Below are 21,119 nucleotides of genomic sequence, written 5' to 3'. Positions count from 1 at the left end.
TGACACTTTTTTAACTTGTCTTTTTATTCTCTTATAGTATCTTGATGAAAAGAAGTCCTTTAATGTAGTGCAATTTATCAATCATTTCCTTCATTGTGCTTCCTGTTCAATAAATCTTCCCCACTGAAATATTACTGAGCTATTATTTCTATAAGTTTTATTATTTTGTGTTTCACGTTTAGAACTATAATCCATCTGGAATTCACTTTTCTAAACTGCATTCACATTTTCTATAACCTTACTGATTTTTTGGTTCTGATTGCTCCATCTTACACCTTTCTTTATAAGAAAGGTGTGTGTTAAAATCTCCCACTATGATTATGAATGCGCCTATTTGCCTGTAAATTTTATGTATTTTGAAGCTACATTATTAGATGTACACAAATTTAGAACTATTATATCTTCTGAGGCAATGAAACTTGTCATGATTATAAAAGATCCATATTTATATCTTGAATAAGTTTTCCCTTCAAAACCTACTTTGCCTGATAGAGTAAACAGAGTTACACCAGCTTTGTTGTGTTTATTGCCACTATTTATTTAAATATTTACACATATTTACCCTTCCCATTGCTCTTCATTTCTTCCTGCATCTCCAAGCTTCTTTCTGGAATCATTTTCCTCTGCCTGAAAAATTCCTTTTAGTATTTTCTTTAAAGCAGATCTGCTGAAAATAAATTTTCATAGTTTTCATTTCTCTGATAATATGTCTATTTTACCTTCATTTTTATACAGGTTTATTTAGAGCTTTATTTTACATCTCATAAATTCACCTATTTAAGCATACAATTCAATTATTTGTTTACCTTTATTCTTGAACACTACTTTCCCTTTCTTTCAGGCACTGTAACTACATCATCCCTTTGTTCCCTCACCTCCATTATTTCTACTGAGGAGTTAGCTGTAAGTCTTACTATTAACGCTTATAAAGTAATCTGTCCTTTTTATCCAGCTTTTGTTTTCAGTTGTTTTATATGGATGGTCTTGATGAGCTTTTCTTTGTATTTATCTTCTTTGAAGTTTTTAGGATTAGAATCTGTCCTTTGGTGTCTTTCACCAGTTTTGGAAAATTCTTACCCATAATCTCTTCAAATATTACTTATGCTTTATTCTCCCTCTCTTCCCCCTTTGGAAGATCCAATGATATGTGTTAGACTATGTCTCTTACACCCTTTTCTGTATTTTCCATCTTTTTGCTCAATGCTTCACTCTGGATTTTTCTTTTGATCCATCTTGCAGTTTAATAATTATCTCTTCACTGTCCTGATCTACTATTAAGCCTACCCATTGCACTTGATTATCATATTTTACAGCTCTAAAATTTCCACTTGATTATTTTTTAAAGTTTCTGGCTCTATACTGAAATTCTCCACCTTATCTTTTATTTTTTAACTTATTAAAAACAAAGTCTGCTTGATAACTCTATTTTCTGGATCACTAGGGGTCTGTTTCTATTTCCTGTTGTTTCTTTTGTTTTTTTCTATCATATCATATTGTCTTCCAATATTCCTAATTATTTTTTGAGGACCAGACATTATTAGTAAAAGCTTGAGGCTTAGGACGGAACTGGCAGATGCATCTGAGGGAAATGAAGACCCAAATTCCAGCCTTATTTCTCTAGGCTTCCTTCTCTTTCCAGATTTTTTTTTTTTTTTTTTTAGCTTCAAGTCTTTTATTCCATTTTGGTAGGTTTGTATAAAAATACTCTCTTTAGGAAAATAAATAGCAGCTGCTCTCACTGTGGAGGCTTGGATTCCCTGGAGCTGAAGGCTTCTCAAAGCTGAGATCTGCAGATCAGCTCATCACAGAAGCCACGGGCACCTCCCGAGTTTTGCGGTTCAGGAGGGGGCGGCAGAATGGCCTGGTCCAATCACCTGCTGCTGCTGGCAGTGGGGCTGGTGAGTTAGCGTTCTAGGTGAGTAAAGTGGTACCTTCTGTCAGGAGGTAGGGTTGGATCACAGGAAGAGGATGATGGAGAGTGTGGCAGTGATCTGGAAAGGGTTAGGGCTCCAGAGGACCTCTAAGGATCTACAAAGTCTCTGGGCTGCCAGGATTCCTCCGGCACAAATAGGAAATATTTTGTCTCTGTTTTAGTGCAAATTGTGCTAGAGAGGCCAGCTCTAGAGAAACAGTGGGCAGCTTTGGTGGCCCCAAGCTGGCTCTACTGTGAAGCACAATATGGTCAGTCTCATTAGAGGGATGGAGAAGAAGCTGCTGGAGTTGGGTATGGGATACTGTCCAGGCCAGCTGGACTGGTGGGGGAAGGGGAGGAGACGTTGCTTAGGGTGGCACCTGCAGGGAGTAAGGCTCGGGTGCCTCACAAAGCGAGGAGGGTTGGAGAGCCTAGGGGGTCAGAGGATGGGTCTCCGCTGCTGCTGCTACTCTTGTGATGAGCTGAGGCACAGGGCTCAGGAGTGCTGCGGGAGGTGAAGACCAGACTGGGGGTGAAAGGAGTTAGGGAGGGTGTGGTCATGAGCTTGGGGGTGTGCAGTGCCTCAGGTTCAAGCACAGGCCCTGGGGAAAGGGAGATACAAGGTACAGGGCGGCAGGGGGCTGGCGGGCTGCTGGTGCCGCTGGTACCGCCTGTGTCCCCCTCCTTGGCTCCTTCGGGGATTTTGCAGATGGGTCAGTGGGCTTCCAGCACCAGCTCCAGGCGCTCCTTCTGCTTCTGCAGCTCCTCAATCTCTCGCTGCAGTCCGGATTTCTCATCTTCCAGTTCATCAGTCTCCGCCTGCAGGAAGTCGGTCAGTTCCTTCCTCCAGTTCCTACACTTGGCCGCAGCCAGCTTGTTCCGCTCGGGCCTTACTTGGCGGCTCTCCTCTTCCTCCGGGCTGATCTGTTCACAAGGCCTTGGACGTACCCCTGGAGGCGGCCCCAGGGCCCGGATCACTCCTGGCTGGGGTTGTGGGGGGCTGGACTACGGGTAAGTCAGAGGCCTGGGGTAACTGCTGGGCCCCAGAAAACGAGGCTGTACCATCCACTGCAGCTCCTGACTGCCACTCATGTTGTTGATCCTTGGCACTAGGTGGAACTTCTGCTGGGCTGCCTGCGCTGCGGCCGGGGGCATGCGCGGGGCCGCCATACCCGCGCTATTCCCGGAGCTCGGGCCGGTTGCCCTGAAGTCTCAGAACATAAGCGGGGCTGGCGGCTCCGTGGGGTCCACGGTGCTGGCTTCCGACTCTCTTTCCAGGTTTTGATCACATGATGTTTTACTGTCTTGGCCCTCTACTGTGCCTTCACAGAGATTTTTAAAACCTACTTTTTCAGCTGTTCTCAGCAATAGGGTTGATCAGAATTAGCCAGTCTACCACAACTGGATGCACAACCAAAGCCTAATTTTGGTTTTTGTTTTTGTTGTTGTTGTTGTTGTTATTTTTAATAAATTTATACCTTGCCTTGTTCAAAAAGGGACCAAAGAGATTTAATGATCTAATGGATATAAAAAAATTTGTAGGCTGGGCACAGTGGCTCACACCAGTAATCCCAGCACTTTGCAAGGCTGAGGCAGGTGGATCCTCATCTCAATTAAAAAAGATAGTGAAACCTCATCTCTATTAAAAATATAAAAATTAGCTGGGCGTGGTGGCAGGCACCTGTAGTCCCAGCTATCAGGAGGCTGAGGCAGGAGAGCTGCATGAACCCAGGAGACGGAGGCTGCAGCGAGCCGAGATCACACCATTGCACTCCAACTTGGGTGAGAGAGCAAAAACTCCGTCTCAAAAAAAATAAAATTTTGTAAACAGATTACAATTCAGTATAAGTCAAAAACAAACATACACATGTGGTGCAAAGGTAGAATAGGAGAGCAATTTTTCTGGGATTGAGCACAAAATTTATCAAATAAGATTTTCCTGGAAGAGTATATCTGAACTGGGGTTTATTTAGCTAAAAGATAAGGAGTTTGGCAAGTAAATAATGTGAAAAGCCACTGCAGGCGGAGGAAACTGCACATGCAACTTGGTATTTATGGATATAAATTTTAAAGCAGAGAGCAACAGGACAATGAAAATATGTAAAAGCCAAATCAAGAATTCATGAATTCTTGCTTGCCAAAGAATTTGAACTTTATCCTGAAGGGGGTGAGGAACCACTGAATAGAATTAAGAAAAATAGAGAAATAATCATATTTATATTTTACGATGATGAAAGATTTTAGAAGGATGAAGGATTTTCCTTGGAATCATTTACTTTGAAAATAATGTAAGCCTGAAACCATCAATGGCCATTGTTGCTCCCACTCAGAGAAAGCATAACTGAAAATGAAGCTAACACAGAGGAAAGTACACCAAAGATAGGGGTAAAGAAAAGCAAAGTCGTTCTTTGGTGTCTTATACAAAGCCTTGCCTAAAATCAAGAATTGCTTCTTGGACTTGTAGTAAATTATCTAATTTGCTAGGAAAAAAAAATGAAATGAGAAATAAGGAGGAAAGACTACTCTGACAAGAGTTAAGCTAGAAAGAGAATGAACTAGAGCCAAGAACACCCTATAAAACTTATATAGAGAGATGATGCATGGCAGTAGGAATGAATATGAAAGGACTGATAGGACCTAGTGACAAACTGCGTGTTAGAAGTTACGTTAAGTGGATGGGGATTCCTAAGGCATCCACGCAAAATAAAAAATATAGGTTTGGGGTAGGTTTTCTTTCATTTTTTTAAATGAGAGAATATAAAAAAGATGCCTATGAAACATAAGATAAATAACTGGAGAATTTAGTAGGCTACCAGTAATATAGTTCTAGAGTCCCACAAAGACATAAGGGAGTCATTAGCATACAGTTAATAAATAAAAACCCAAAATTTAAGAATAGAGTCTATCATATCTAGACAAGCTGTCAAAATAATAAGAGAAGTAAGCCAGGGATAAACCAGGGAAGACCACATTTTAAAAGGCAAACTGGCCAGGCACCATGGCTCATGCCTGTAATCCCAGCACTTTGGGATGCCGAGGCGGATGGATCACGAGGTCAGGAGTTCAAGGCCAGCCTGGCCAATATGGTGAAACCCCATCTCTACTAAAAATACGAAAATTAGCCAGGCATGGTGGTGCACACCTGTAGTCCCAGCTACTCAGGAGGCTGAGGCAGAAGAATCGCTTGAACGCGGGAGACGGAAGTTGCAGTGAGCCAAGATTGCGCCACTGCACTCCAGCCTGGGCGACAGAGTGAGACTCTGTCTCAAAAATAAATAAATAAATAAAAGGCAAACCAAGGCCAGGTGTGGTGGTTCATGCCTGTAATCCCAACACTTTGGGAGGTCGACGCAGGCGGATCAGCTGAGGTCAGGAGTTGAAGACCAGCCTGGCCAACATAGTGAAACCCTGTCTCTACTAAAAATACAAAAATGAGCTGGGTGTGCTGGCGGGCACCTATAATCCCAGCTACTTGAGAGGCTGAGACAGGAGAATCGCTTGAACCCAGGAGGTGGAGGTTGCAGTGAGCCAAGGTTGCACCATTGCACTCCAGCCTCGGTGACGAGAGTGAAACTCCGTCTCAAACAAAACAAAACAAAACAAAACAAACAAACAAAAAATGCAAACCAAAATTGTAAACTTAAAACTGTAAAATAATACATCCTGTTGTGTATGTTTTATCACAATTATAAAACAAAAGTAAAAAAGAAAGAGGGCAAGAAGACCACTTTGTTGTGCCATAAAATGTAAATGTGCTGAACAGATGAGGACATGCTGGTTATAAGCAGGAGCCATCTTGAGAGAGCTCTAACCTGACTAGGTTTGAGATATTCTGAACATCAAAATGAATGAGGACAAGAATGGATAGAAATCCATGTTGGAGTCCATACTAGCACTAAAAAGGGAGAAAATTAAAATATAAAAATAAAAAATGAAGCGGAGAGGAAAGTTCTTCTTTATAGAAGAATACTAACAGACGTATAGGGAATAACAAATTTAAAAATCACCATCTAAATAAAAAAACTAAAATAAAAAATAAAAAACATTAACCTAAAAAATAAAATAAAAAATAAAATAAAAAATAAATAAAAATCACCATGTTGGCCGGGCGCAGTGGCTCACGCCTGTAATCTCAGCACTTTGGGAGGCCAAGGCAGGCGGATCACGAGGTCAGGAGTTCGTGACCATCCTGGCCAACATGGTGAAACCTCATCTCTATAGAAAATACAAAAATTAGCTGGGCGTGGTGGTATGCGCCTGTAGTCCCAGCTACCCAGGAGGCTGAGGCAGGAGAATCGCTTGAACCCGGGAGGTGGAGGTTTCAGTGAGCCGAGATTGCGCCACTGTACTCCAGCCTGGGACAGAGCGAGAGTCCACCTCAAAAAAAAAAAAAAAAATCACCATCTTATGATAAGCATAATAGCTGATTCAAGCAAAAATCACCAATGGAAGCTAAAATACTGAATAAAGACTGTTGGGGAACACAGTTTTAAAATATCACTCCAAGGATCATTTATTAATTACAAAGGAGAAAAGGTACATTTACAGTGAGCAAATCTGGTAGATATCATCATAACGAAATGACCAAATCACCAATTCTAACCACATCAAATTTTGTAACTGACATCACATGTCTCTGGAGAGCATATACTGAACAGGGCACATTGCCTATGTAATGTTCTTGTCAAAAATACTTAACCTGGCTGGGCACGGTGGCTCACGCCTGTAATCCCAGCACTTTGGGAGGCCAAGGTGGGCAGATCACTTGAAGTCTGGAGTTCGAGACCAACTTGGCCAACATGGTGAAACCCTGTCTCTACTGAAAATACAGAAAATTAGCCAGACGTGGTAGTGCATGCCTGTAATCCAAGCTACTCAGGAGGTTGAGGCAGGAGAATCACTTGAACTTGGGAGGCAGAGTCTGCAGTGAGCCGAGATCACGGCATTGCACTCTAGCCTGGGTGACAGAGCGAGACTCCATCTCAAAAAAAAAAAAAAAATCTTAACCTGAAGCTAATCATATAAAGATATCGGGCAAATCCAAACTGAAGGACAAAACAACTGGCCTGAACTCTTGAAAAACATCAATGTCATGAATAGCCAAAAAGAAAAAAAAAAGGCAGCACAACTGTTCTAAATGAAAGAACATTAAAATTATATGACTCTCAAAGCAATGTGTGATTCCTGTCTAGAACTGACTTAGAAAAAAATAAAAGAAATTATAAAGGACAACTGAGACAACTGGAGAAATGTAAACTGCATATTCAATAATAGCATCCTATCAATGTTAAATTTCTTGTGTTTTTGATAATTGTGGTTATGTAGGAGAGTGTACTTGTTTTTAGGAGATACTTGCTGATGTATTTTAGGGTAAGTTGACATAATGTCTACAACTAACTCTCAAATGATTCAGGAAAAAAATCTACATATATGCACCTATATATTTATACATAGAAGAAAAGGAAATATGGTAAGATGTTTGCCAAATCTAGGTGAACAATATACTGGCATTCCTCATATTATGTATGTAACTTTTCTGAAGGTTTGAAATATTTCAAAATGAAGACTTGGAGGGAATAAAATATAGATGCATATTACTGATACAGAAAAATATTCATAACATTAAGTGAGAAAATTACATTGTCTTTCAAAGTATACATTTCTCTGCAACTCATATTGGTCTGACTAGAAAGAGGAAGTTTAAGCAACAAGGATTTCCCTTCAGCCAAATTGCTTGAAAGAACCCTCGGTGCTTCAACTTTCTCACTTCCTATTCATGTCAATGTGAATTACAGTCTGATGGTAGGTCCAAGGTGGTCAGCAGTAAGGGATTTTTATTTTTTTATTTTATATTTATTTATTTATTCATTTATTTTCCCAAGACAGAGTCTTGCTGTCTTGCCCAGGCTGGAGTGCAGTGGCGTGATCTTGGCTAACTGCAACTTCTGCCTCTCAGGTTCAAGCAATTTTCTCTGCCTTAAAATAAGAAGTCAGTGGGGGGAAAAAAGATGAAAGCTGATTGGGTGCAGTGGCTCACATCTATAATTCCAGCTCTTCAGGAAGCTGATGTGGAAGGATTACTTGAGGCCAGGAATTCAAGACCAGCATGAGCAACACAGTGAGACACTGTCTCCACAAAAAAGTAAAATATTAGTCAAGTGTGGTAACACATGCCTGTAATCCCAACTACTGGGAAGGCTGGGACAGAAGGCTCCCTTGAGCCCAGGAGTTTGAGGCTGCAGTAAGCTATGATCTCACCACTGCATTCTAGCCTAGGCACAACAGGGTGAGACCCTGTCTGAAAAAAAAAAAAAAGAAAAAAATTAAAGCTATAGTTCAGATAGAATGCGTCCCTTTATGGGTCACAATCTCAGACACCATTTATTTTCTTGGCTTCTTCAGTGAAACTATATATAATAACCACACTTTTTTGTTGTTGTTGTATTGTTTTGTTTTGAGATGGAGTCTTGATCTGTCGCCCAGGCTGGAGTGCAGTGGCACGATCTCAGCTCACTGCAACCTCCGCCTCCCGGGTTCAAGTGATTCTCCTGCCTCAGCCTCCTGAATAGCTGGGACTACAGGTGTGCGCCACCATGCCTGGCTAATTTTTTTATTTTTAGTAGAGACAGGGTTTCACCATGTTGGCCAGGATGGTCTCGAACTCCTGATCTCATGATCTGCCTGCCTCTGCCTCCCAAAATGCTGGGATTACAGGCGTGAGCCACTGCGCCCAGCCCACACCTATTTTTTTCCTCCAAATTACCACTAGTGAACTTCCTGTCTCAATTGTTCCCTTTCCTTTTAATACCTTAAAAAGTTCAATCACTTTTCCTGCTTTAAGTCTCCCTTCTTTACTAAATACTCCAAAATCTACATTTCTGGCCTTCTTATCATCTCTAGGATTTAGAGAGAGGATAAAAGACATTTTACATGAATAGACACCATGACATCAACTCAACATTTCCAAATCTGATCTCAAGATCATTCTCTCCTAGGTTTTCCTTGTTAATGTCCCTACTTCTTTCACAAGGTATTATGAACTGATTCTTTAAAATCTCTTCCCAATTTTGGCACTTTTTCATTCTCATGTAGGTTATTAATGAATGTTGAGAAAATAAACGATATTCCTTTTGTTCAGCACTTCATTTCACCCTTGGATTATTATAAGTGGGTTTTTAACTCAACTTCTGTCCTCCCCTATTCTGATCTAGGTTAATGCCTCACGTATATAAACCTATTAAACCACTATTTTGATCATTCCACTTTCTTTATAAAAACTGCAATTGCTCTTTATTCTAAATTCCTATATAGCTTTCAAGACACTTTGCAATCTGGTCCCACCTCACCTACCCAAACAATCTTCAGAGTACTGTAGTGCTAACATTTAACTTATAGAAATTCAATTATACTTGTTTAGCAATAATAATAACACTTTTTAAATGGGCCAGCAATGCCACTGCTATTCTACTCAATGAATGTATGCATTGATGTAATCAAACCCTAATGTTAATGCACAGAAAGAAAAACCTAACGAAAGGATGAATACATTTCGATAATGTCCTGACCACTGAAAAGTGCCCAAACAAGTATAGTTTTACCATATCCTTTCATGTTCAAAAATGTTGAAAAGCATAGGGAAATAACAACTAAAAGTAGAAAGAATTATTTTAAATATTAGCCTCTGGCCAGGTGCAGTGGCTCACACCTGTAACTCCACCACTTTGGGAGGCCAAGGCAGATGGATTACTTGAGATCAGAGTTTGAGACCAGCCGGGCCAACAAGGTGAAACTCCATCTCTACTAAAAATTCAAAAATTAGCCAGGCATTGTGGTGAGCACCTATAATCCCAGCTACTCAGGAGGCTGCAGCAGAATTGCTTGAACCCCAAGGGTGGAGGTTGCAATGGGCCAAGACCCCGCCACTGTGCTCCAGCCTGGGCAACAGAATGAGACTCCATCTCAAAAATAAATAAATAAAATAAAGTTAAAATAATAAAATTTTAAAAAATCAGCTTCTAAAGAAAAAGATGACTATGGACAGGAAGACCCACCAAATTAGAATCTTTAAAAATATGCTCAAGTACTTCAAAATTCAAGCACTTCAATACTTTATTTTATAAATATGATCCTGCTACATTACTACATATATATTTAGAAGCTTTTTTTTTTTTTTTTTTTTTGAGACAGAGTTTTGCTCTTGTTGCCCAGGCTGGACTGCAGTGCAGTGGCGCAATCTTGGCTCACTTCAACCTCCACCTCCCAGGTTCAAGAGATTCTCCGGCCTCAACCTCCCAAGTAGCTGGGGTTATAGGCGCCCACTACCACGCCCAGCTAGTTTTTTATATTTTTAGTAGAGAGGAATTCCACCATGTTGGCCAGGCTGGTCTCAAACTCCTGCCCTTAGGTGATCTACCTGCCTCAGCTTCCCAAAGTGCTAGGATTACAGGCATGTGCCACCGCGTCCAGCTTTAGATGCATATTAAGGTGTAAGGCTATGCATAAAGTGATATGTATTTTACTGGTGATTTAAGAGAATTAGGATATTTTGATCATTCTCAATTTTCAACTTAAAAGGGCTCTAAAACCTATTCCCAAATAGTATTGAACTCTGTTAGATAATTCACATACTTAGCTCTCATTAGATAATCAATGTCAAGAAACCTTTTATTACTCAGGAGCCAATTTCGAAAAAAAAGTTGTAAACTCTGTATTTTTTTCATAAATTATATCAACAGGCTATTAATAAACACATTTGTGCTTACATATTACTGTATTCTATCAATGAAGGAGTGACTAGAAACTTTATAAATTATATTGTAATTACTGGCCATAACTCTTTTTTCTTTTACTACTGGCCATAATTCTATATTTGATGAAGACACTTCAGAAACTCATTTGTTTTCCATTTATTGTCTTTATAAGTTTTTAATTTTGAATTCTGGGTCACAAAAAGTACTCTTCAATCCACTTTCTTTGAAACACAAGATTTTCTTCAGCCACTGTTCTAGCAATAACCACATCCAGATTTCAATATTTAAGAGGCAATCTACCCACTTAGAGCACCCCATACTACTTTCTGTCCTCAACCTCTCTTTTTCACTGTTCCCCTTCATAAATCAAGCCCACCAGCTACCTTCTCTAGCTAGACTACTTATTCTCTGTTTTGATTTTGTACATATATCCAAACATTGCCTAATAATCAAGGCAAAACTCTTGCATGCATCAAGGGGAGGAATTTTTGAAAGAATGAATAAAAGAGCAAATTTTTCAATCGCTGTCTTAGCAGTGAGAAAAAGGGAAAGACTCTGCCACAGAAATCTGAGCAAAGAAACCAGGCAGTCTTAGAAAAAGGGCAAGAAAGAAGCCAGCCAGTTTTTTGGGGCTAACTAGTTCACACCTCAAGGCAAATATACAAAAGAGGTCTCTCGTCCCAGCTCAACAAAGAGGAGAATCATAAAGAATCTGGGGACTGGAAACTCCATCACTCCTCAACACTGTTCACAAATTGCCTATCACTATGCTTGGCACCTAACAGCTACTTAAATATCTGTTAAATGAATAAATGGATAGATGAATGAATGAGTGAACAAATGGGATAGACACTGTCATCAAGGAGAATGTGTTCCAATGGAAGTTATCTTCTGTGTCCTTTATTTTTGGTCAGGAATACTAAGCATAACAGTGGGTCCTAGATCAGATGTTTTACAATACAGAATATTCATTATTTAGGACCTAGTTTTAAGTTCTAGGCTTCTCTAGGATGCTTCCCTTGATTATGCCAACCTAAAACTCTCAAAATTCTTTCATCTAGCTATTTTTAAATAACTGTTTTGCTTTTAAATATGTTGTATAAAACCTATGTGTATGGTATGAAAATTAATACAATGAACACCACATGCTACTACCCATCTATGTTAATAGGACACTGCCAATATCCTAGAAGTCCCTTTTTGCCCCTGCCCAATCCCATTCCCCTCCTTCTCTCCAGAAAAACCACCATATTGACCTTAGCAGAGACCAATTTCCTAACTGTTCCTTCATTTATTACCTTTGAAAGTTTCCCTATGCAATATATTTCATTTCCCCTGTTTTAGAACTGTATATTAATAAAATCACATTTTCTGCATATATTATATGACTAACATCCACCAAACTTTTAAAACTTCTTTACTTTGGAATTTTTCTAACATATACAAAAATAGAATAGTATAACAAAGTCCTATATACACATCACATGGTTTCAACAACTATCACCATTTTACCGTTCTCTTATTTGATCTATATTGGCATTGTTTTTAAAATCATCTTCATTTCTATACCAATTATTTCACTGTTAAATACCATACCACTGTACACAAAACACATATAATACCATTTTAGACATAATGAAGCTATTAGATTTAACAATATGTATGTGTCTCATAGTCCACATATTCAAAATTTTCTCTACAAAAGATACACACACATATGTACACATATAGACATAACTAGAAATGGAATTGATGTGTATTAGAAATACGCATGTATACATATGTACATGTGGAAATGAAACTGATGCTTCTTAGGATACATAAACAATCAACTTTAATAAGTAATACTAAAGTTGGTTGTAACAACTTAATGTAACACCAATAGTGATGTGTGAATTCATGTTGCACCACTTCTTTACCAAGACTTAACATTGTCAGACTTTTTAATTTTATGATGTAATGGGTATGGTCTTCTGCTTCCGGCTATGATGGAGCAAGCAATACCAGCCTGTGCCTCCTCATGTAAATAACCATAAAACTGATATGACTATGAAACAACTATTTTTAGGGATTGAACAAAAGCAATGTAAGACTGTGATCTCTGAGAGAAGAGCTCACAAGATGGGCTCCACGATCACTCCAGCTCTCTTTCTGGGTACAATTTCCTAACCATGGTACAGCAAGCTTCAGCCCAAGCAAAGTATAACTGTCCTGCTGAGCCGAGAAGGTAGTGCTTTAGAGTTTAATACAGTTGAAGCAGTGGAACCTGTGGAATAGAGCACTGGAGACAATCTATGCAGGGAAGAGGGGGGCAATAAGTCCATGTGAGGGTCAGGCTGCTGTGTGTCCTTGGCTGGAGGCAGAGCACATATGTTCAGGATAAGACTACCTAAGACATATCCCGAAGTGACTGCTATGTGGTTAAGCTGAACAGATATACTAAAGGTCCAGTAGTGCTGGGGGATGGTGAGCATACAAGCCCAGTTAAGAATGGATACCCTTTGTAAGCTACTCATTAACCCTCTGGGCATTCATCTCTGATACAGCTTAGAAATGAAGCCATGCTACAGAATAAGGTCCACACTCGAGTACAGGGAATAAGACCTACTCTAGACTCACTAGCAAAGCCTAATATAAAACCTGCTAAGATCTAGAGGAGACACAGAATTTGGAGGTTAAGTTCTGTCAAGTTAAAGAGGCTTTCCACAGATCTAACCTAACAAAGAGTAAAATAAGCCTACACAATTCCAAGTGTAGCCTACAACATCCAATAAAACAAAAAAACTCAACATCCTTCAGAGGAAGATGACATCTATAATGTCTACAGCATATGTATAATGCACAGTATAAAACTTTAAAAATTACTAGCAGTGGTTGGGCACAGTGGCTCACGCCTGTAATCCCAGCACTTTGGGAGACTGAAGCGAGCAGATCACCTGAGGTCAGGAGTTCGATACCAGCCTGACCAACATGGAGAAACCCCGTCTCTACTAAAAATACAAAATTAGCTGGGCGTGGTGGCGCATGCCTGTAATTCCGGCTACTCGGGAGGCTGAGGCAGGAGAATCGCTTGAACCCAGGAGGCGGAGGTTGCGATGAGCTGAGATCGCGCCACTGCACTCCAGCCTGGGCAACAAGAGTGAAACTCCGTCTCAAAAAAATAAAAATAAAAATAAAAATAAAAAAATAAAAAATAAAAAATAAAAATTACTCGCAGTGAAAATAAATAGGAAAATGTAATCCATAGTCAAGGTAAAAAAGCACTCAGTAGCTCGCTCAAATGTTATCACAAGATCTCTCAAATGTCAAATGTCAGATTTTAAGACAAGGACTTCAAAGCAACTATTATAAATATATGTGAAGAAACAGAAGAAAAGCATGGTCTTAATAAGTGAATAGATAGGAAATCACAGCCCAAAAAATGCAAACCATAAAAAACGGAAATTCCAGAACTAAAAAATTTATACTTGGACGGGCCTAAAAATAGAATGAAAATGGTAGACAAAAATTAGTGAAGTTTAAGACAGACTGATAAACATAGTCCAATCTATAGAACATAAATATTTCAGAAAACAGAAAGAACCAGGCATGGCAGCTCACACCTGAAATCCCAGCTACTCGGGAGGCTGACATGGGAAGATCACTTGAGCCTAGGATTTCACAAGAAGTCTGGGTAATATCTCAAAAAAACGAAACAAAAAAACAGGAAGAACCTCAAGGACCTGTGAAATATTATCAAATAGTATAACATACCTGTAAGTGAATTCCCAAGTAAAAAATGAGTAAGGAACAGAAAAAATATTTGAAGAATTAATGACTGAAATGTCCCCAAATTTGATGAAAAACATCAAATTACTAATTCAAAAGTTTCAGTTAACCTCAAATTGGATATATTCAAAGAAAACCAAACCAAGACACATCATAGTAAAACTGCTGAACATCAATGGTAAAGTAAAAATCTTGAAAGCCAGAGGGGAAAACAACACATTACATACAAGGGAACAAGAATACAAATAACGGCTGACTTCTGTGGTTCTCAACTGGGTTTTGATTTTGTCCACACCTCCACCATACATTTTTCATTGTCATGGGATTGGGGTGAGGGGATGCTACTGGCATCTTGTGGGTAGAGACTGAGATAATGCTAACCATCCTATGATGTATAAGACAGCTTCTACAACAAAGAATCACCTAGTTCGAAATGTTAATAGTACTGAGGTTGAGAAACCCTGTACTACATGCTCCGAATCCTATCTAGTCTCGTATTTTCAGGAACTTAGCCCCATTATCTACTCTCAACTCTATCTTCAATTCTCTCTTTACACTGGACCGTTGCCATCACCATGTAAAATGTTCTAGCACTTTTCATTCTTTAAAAGCATATTAATGCCGGGCGCAGTGGCTCACGCCTGTAATCCCAGCACTTTGGGAGGCTGAGGCGGGCAGATCACGAGGTCAGGAGATCGAGACCATCCTGGCTAACATGGTGAAACCCCGTCTCTACTAAAAATACAAAAAATTAGCCGGGCGAGGTGGCGGGCGCCTGTAGTCCCAGCTACGCGGGAGGCTGAGGCAGGAGAATGGCGTGAACCCCAGGGGGCAGAGCCTGCAGTGAGCCGAGATTGCGCCACTGCACTCCAGCCTGGGCGACAGAGTGAGACTCCGTCTCAAAAAAAAATAAATAAAATAAAAAATAAATAAATAAAAGCATATTAATATAGATACATACATACACACATACACACACACACCCTGTGCCTTATCTATGTTCATACTGTCATTTCTCCAATACCTATACCAAGTTTCAATATTTGAGTGCAATATACTCTTATACATTTGAATGTATCATACTCATATTTCTGCTTATTAATTCATTTACACTCTCCCCCACCACTGTTCCACTGAGATACCTCAGCAAATTTCTTCTCTCTTGTTTATCGAGAGGCACAAAACTGAATTCAGTGGTCAATTAGATAGTTCTCTTCTGCCTAGATTTTCCAGTTTAATTAGCTCCACCCACTCCACCATTTTGAATTATTTAGAGATTGTATTTTCAATTGTCAGTCATGTTCACTACCAAATTCCCAGCTCCCAACATTGTTTGGTACGTAGCAGACACTCAAATATGTTAATGAATGAATCCCTGTCACAGTCAATTTATTATAAGGCTGCCATATTTGAAATATAGGACTAACTTGTGCAACGGGTTATGGCTAGAATTTACACAATGAGGCAAAACTTGAAATCAGGTCTCTTTTTTTTTTTTTTTGAAACGGAATCTTGCTCTGTCACTAGGCTGGAGTGCAGTGGTGTGATCTTGGCTCACTGCAACCTCTGCCTCCAGGGTTCAAGTGATTTTCCTGCCTCAGCCTCCCAAATAGCTGGGACTACAGGTGTGTGCCACCACACCCAGCTAATTTTTATACTTTTAGTAGAGATGGGGTTTCACCATGTTGGCCAGGATGGTCTCAATCTCTTGACCTCATGATCAGCCTGCCTTGGCCTCCCAAAGTGCTGGGATTACAGGCGTGAGCCACCGTGCCTGGCCTCTAAAATCAGGTCTCTTGATTCACTTGACTCTCCAGCAGAAAGAACTTTAGTTCAAAACCATTTCTAAAGAGAGAGTGACTACAGTTAACTTGAGAGCTCACATTGTCCATGAAAGGAAAGCGATCTGAGAAGTCTTTCAAAGAAAGGTGTTAGGAAGAGAGTAAAAGAATTTTGCATTTTGAAATATACAACATAACCCAGGCACAGTAGCTCATGCCTGTAATCCCAGGACTTTGGTAGGCCGAGGCGGGCGGATCACCTGAGGTTGGGAGTTCGAGACCAGTGGGAGAAACATGGAGAAACCCCGTCTCTACTAAAAATACAAAATTAGCCAGGTGTGGTGGCGCATGCCTATAATCCCAGATACTCAGGGGGCTGATGCAGAAGAATAGCCTGAACCCAGGAGGCGGAGGTTGCAGTGAGCCAAGATCACGCCATTGAACTCCAGCCTGGGCAACAAGAGCAAAACTACGTCTCAAAAAAAAAAAAAAAAAAAAAGAAATATACAACATAAGAGGACTAATAATGGAACTGTGGCACCTGGAAGAACTCCACAGACTGTACTTTGATGGCACAGTTTCTATGTAAAGGCTGCCTAAGCTTCCACATTCCTTAAATTCCTGGTCTTTCCTCCATTTGTAGCATTGTTTCTGGTCCCACATAACCATCTGGTCTTTGTTCTTTCTTCATATATGCCCAGTTTTTTACAGTTTTCAAATTCTTTACATCCCCACGAGGTGAAGAGGGTAAGAATGATCCCCGCCTGAGATTCGCAGAAGCTAGATGTTGGTCCAGAACTGCACTCCCAATGGAACTTGCACATAGTTGACTGCTGGTCAAGAACAGGCTTTGCCAGACAGGTTCTCTTTTTTTTTTTGAGACGGAGTCTCGCTCTGTCGCCCAGGCTGGAGTGCAGTGGCGCAATCTCAGCTCACTGCAAGCTCTGCCTCCCGGGTTCACGCCATTCTCCTGCCTCAGCCTCTCCGAGTAGCTGGGACTACAGGCGCCCGCCACGCCCGGCTAATTTTTTGTACTTTTAGTAGAGACGGGGTTTCAACGTGTTAGCCAGGGTGGTCTCGATCTCCTGACCTCGTGATCCGCCCACCTCGGCCTCCCAGAGTGCTGGGATTACAAGCGTGAGCCACCGCGCCCGGCCAGACAGGTTCTCAACTTGGTGTACTTCTCTAATGAGGAGAAAAGGTCAGCTCAAGTGGTGGTGAGGAGACAGGAAGTTTACATGACTCTCCTCTTGACAAGTCAGTACGAAGCTATTGTTTCTGTCTGCCAGCCATCTCCTGATAAATGTGTACTGCATTTCCACCTTTATACCAAATACTCTGCCACAACTGAAGTTCCTTTCCCTATCTGAAATAAATACAGGTAAGGACTTGCCTCATTTGTAAGGGGGAATGCTACATAAGAGAGTGAAGTAATCAGCAAAGTCAAAGTGAATGAAAGCCATCCGGTCTTCCAAGGCTCAAGGACCCCAGTAATTCCAGAATGCTGTCTGGGTCAAGGCAGAAGAAAGCCACTAGAGGTGGGCTTTCTTGTTGAGAGTGTAACCTCTCAACAGTGTACTTGCTGATGGTCTCAATCATCTAACAACTGGAAATGTTCTCTCAAATACCACAAAGCTAAGTACATCCAAGAAAAATTCGGGGAACTGATGTTTAGGCCACCAGTGAGGAGTGTAAGTTCACCTCATAATACTATAAGTAGTACTGGACAAAACTGGTATATTTCACTACTGTAAATGCAATGAGCCTAACGATGAGATTAAGTGACTAGCAGATGTGATTCAGAAGTTTCAAATTTGAAGGTTCTTCCTAAAATGTTGGAGATAAACACATTAGCATATTTGAGTTTCTACACAAGCAACTTGGGCAAAGGATAGAATACTGATCAACTCGTTGTAATGGGTTTCTCTCTCTTATTCTGTAGATACAAATTAAACATTTATAGTTAGGGGAAGGTATCATGAGATAGTGGACCAGGAAATTCCTGAGCTCATGAGCCCAGATGCTAGCCAATGATACTAATGATAAGATGTAAAGGCCTACCAGCACATTTTTGGGATAGACGTCTGATCTCTACATCCTATGTTAACAAAGCCTTCAATACTGTACAGATTTATACCACTCAAGCAGACCACTGGAAAGGAAGACAAATAGCTGGACGCAAAAAAGCAGAGACAATTGGCCAGGTGCGGTGGCTCATGCCTGTAATCCCAGCACTTTGGGAGGCCAAGGCAGGTGGATCACGAGGTCAGGAGTTTGGGACCAGCCTGGCCAAGCTGGTGAAACTCCATCTCTATTTTTTTTTTTTTTTTTTTTTTTGAGACGGAGTCTCGCTCTGTCGCCCAGGCTGGAGTGCAGTGGCACGATCTTGGCTCACTGCAAGCCCCGCCTCCCGGGTTCACGCCATTCTCCTGCCTCAGCCTCCAGAGTAGCTGGGACTACAGGTGCCCGCCACCGTGCCCGGCTAATTTTTTGTATTTTCAGTAGAGACGGGGTTTCACCTTGGTCTCGATCTCCTGACCTCGTGATCCACCCGCCTCGGCCTCCCAAAGTGCTGGGATTACAGGCGTGAGCCACCACGCCCGGCCGGTGAAACTCCATCTCTACTAAAAATACAAAAATTAGCCAGGCATGGTGGTGCATGCCTGTAATCCCAGCTACTTGGGAGGCTGAGGCAGGAGAATCGCTTGAACCCGGGAGGTGGAGGTTGCAGTGAGCCGAGATCACGCCACTGCACTCTAGCCTGGGCGACAGAGCAAGACTCTGCCAAAAAAAAAAACAGAGACAATTAACCTACCTTGACTTTAGACCAAGGAACAACAATGTGGCAGCTTCAAGAAGTAAATAAATCAGCTTTGGCTTGCCTCTTTTGTACTACCCATCCCCCTTTAATTCTAGCCTTTTAGTATTGTTATGAAATATGTCTCCTAGAATAATGCATAAAATATACATGTGCAACTTATAACACATTCATGTAACAACTACCAGAAACACAACTGTTAGTATTTTAGAAACCTCTGAGTATCCTACACCTCCCCCAGCCCCCACAATGAACAAATTCTGACTTACGTAATAATTATTCCAAGTTTTTCTTTATGCAACCATCTATATACGTTAAGTGTACCTAAAAAATCATGTTTCATTTGACCTGTTCTTGAGTTTTGTGGAGTCATATTGTGTATGAACCCTCACTTCTTTCATTCAGCATTGTTTTCTAGATGTATTCATAAAGATGTGTATGGCAATCATTTGTTTCTCTACTATATAGCTACTTTTCACTACTATAATGATGACATAGTCAAGTACTGATAGATACTTCAAATATTTTCAATTTGTGACTATAATGAATTATTCTGCTATATTATTACATACTGCTCCTGGTGAACACATCTACATTCCTAAAGGGTAGTGCCAGCCAATACAAACACAATGTAATCTTAAATTTCCCATAACTACAAAAAATATACAAAGATGTACATTTTAAATATTTAATCTATTTCGACATGCAATAATTATTAAAATTTGAGATATTTTATATTCCTTTTTGTTACCAAGTCTTCAAAATCCAGTATTTTACATATAAAACACATCCTATTTTGACTAGCCACATTTCAAGGGCTCAATAACTACATGTGGTTAACGTCTACTATATTTAAACAATGCAACTCGAGAATATATTCCTGAGTGGAAATAGTGGATCATAGCATATGGTTTACCATTTTTTATTCCCACAGACAGATTGAGGTTCTTCCTCCAAATACTCCCAAACTCTACTTACCATCTGATGTCTTAACATTGCTAATATAAGTTTTATGAACTATTTCATTGAAATATTTTCATCTCCTTGACTAATAATGTTGAACATTTTTTCGTGTTCTCATTTAGACTTCTTTTGTAAAAAGTTTGTTCATGTCTTATAAGCAGTATACTGAATCTTTTTTTTTTTTTTTTTGAGACAGTCTCACTCTGTCACCCAGGCTGGAGTGCAATGGCACGATCTTATACTGTTTTTTTGTTTGTTTGTTTGTTTGTTTTTAACAGTTACACAGTTACAAGCATTTAGTAAATCTACTTTACGGATTCTTTTCTTCTATTTTAAGAGATGGTGCCTCACTATATTGCCCAGGCTGGAGTGCAGTGGCCATTCACAGGTGCACACTACATTGCACCTGTGATCATCGCACACAACAAGCACTGAATTTTTGGGCTCAAGGGATCCTCCTGCTTTAGCCTCTAGAATAGCTGGGACTACAGGTGCATAGCACTATGCCTGACTTACAGACATTCTTTAATGCCTAGACTGTTACCAGTTTGGGGACTTTTTATGCTTCTTAAAAAAACTGATATATGTATATTAGTTGTACATACTTCTGGGGTACATGTGCCATTTTGATACCTGTATACAATGTGTAATGATCACATCAGGGTAATGGGGATATCAATCACCTCAAATATTTTTCTTTATTCTCTTCTTTTTTTTCTTTTTTATTCAAGTGATCACAATCTTTCTTCAATCCGTTAATGTGAATTTCCTTTACTAACTTTTCTTATGTACAATCCATGATCTTGAAATGAACACAACTTGGTTATCTATTTTTTAAAAAACTGCTATATTTGATTTACTAAAATATTGTTTAGATTTTTAAAAATTATTATTATTATTTTTTGAGACAGAGTCTCACTCTGTTGCCGGGGCTAGAGTGAAGTGTCGTGATCTCGGCTCAATGCAACTGCCTCCCAGGTTCAAGCGATTCTCATGCCTCAGCCTCCCAAGTAGCTCGGACTACAGGTGCCTACCACCATGCCCAGCTAATTTTGTATTTTTAGTAGAGATGGGATTTCACCACGTTGGCCAGGCTGGTCTTGAACTCCTGACCTCAGGTAATCCAC

The 21,119-nt window shown here is 40.2% G+C and overlaps 1 protein-coding gene and 1 pseudogene across 4 annotated transcripts in view; both read right to left on the bottom strand.

Moving 5' to 3' along the window:
- Positions 1-21,119, bottom strand: part of LARP1B (La ribonucleoprotein 1B) — a 153,688-nt gene that overhangs the window by 54,738 nt on the left and 77,831 nt on the right. The gene's annotated exons all lie outside the window — the stretch shown is intronic.
- Positions 2,120-3,133, bottom strand: LOC116463845 (fos-related antigen 1-like; annotated as a pseudogene).

This window comes from Hylobates moloch, unplaced genomic scaffold, assembly GCF_009828535.3.
Source record: "Hylobates moloch isolate HMO894 unplaced genomic scaffold, HMol_V3 SCAFFOLD_3, whole genome shotgun sequence".
Classification (NCBI taxonomy): domain Eukaryota; kingdom Metazoa; phylum Chordata; class Mammalia; order Primates; family Hylobatidae; genus Hylobates; species Hylobates moloch.
Note: the sequence above shows the minus strand (reverse complement) of the source record. Positions and strands in the feature narration are given on the sequence as shown.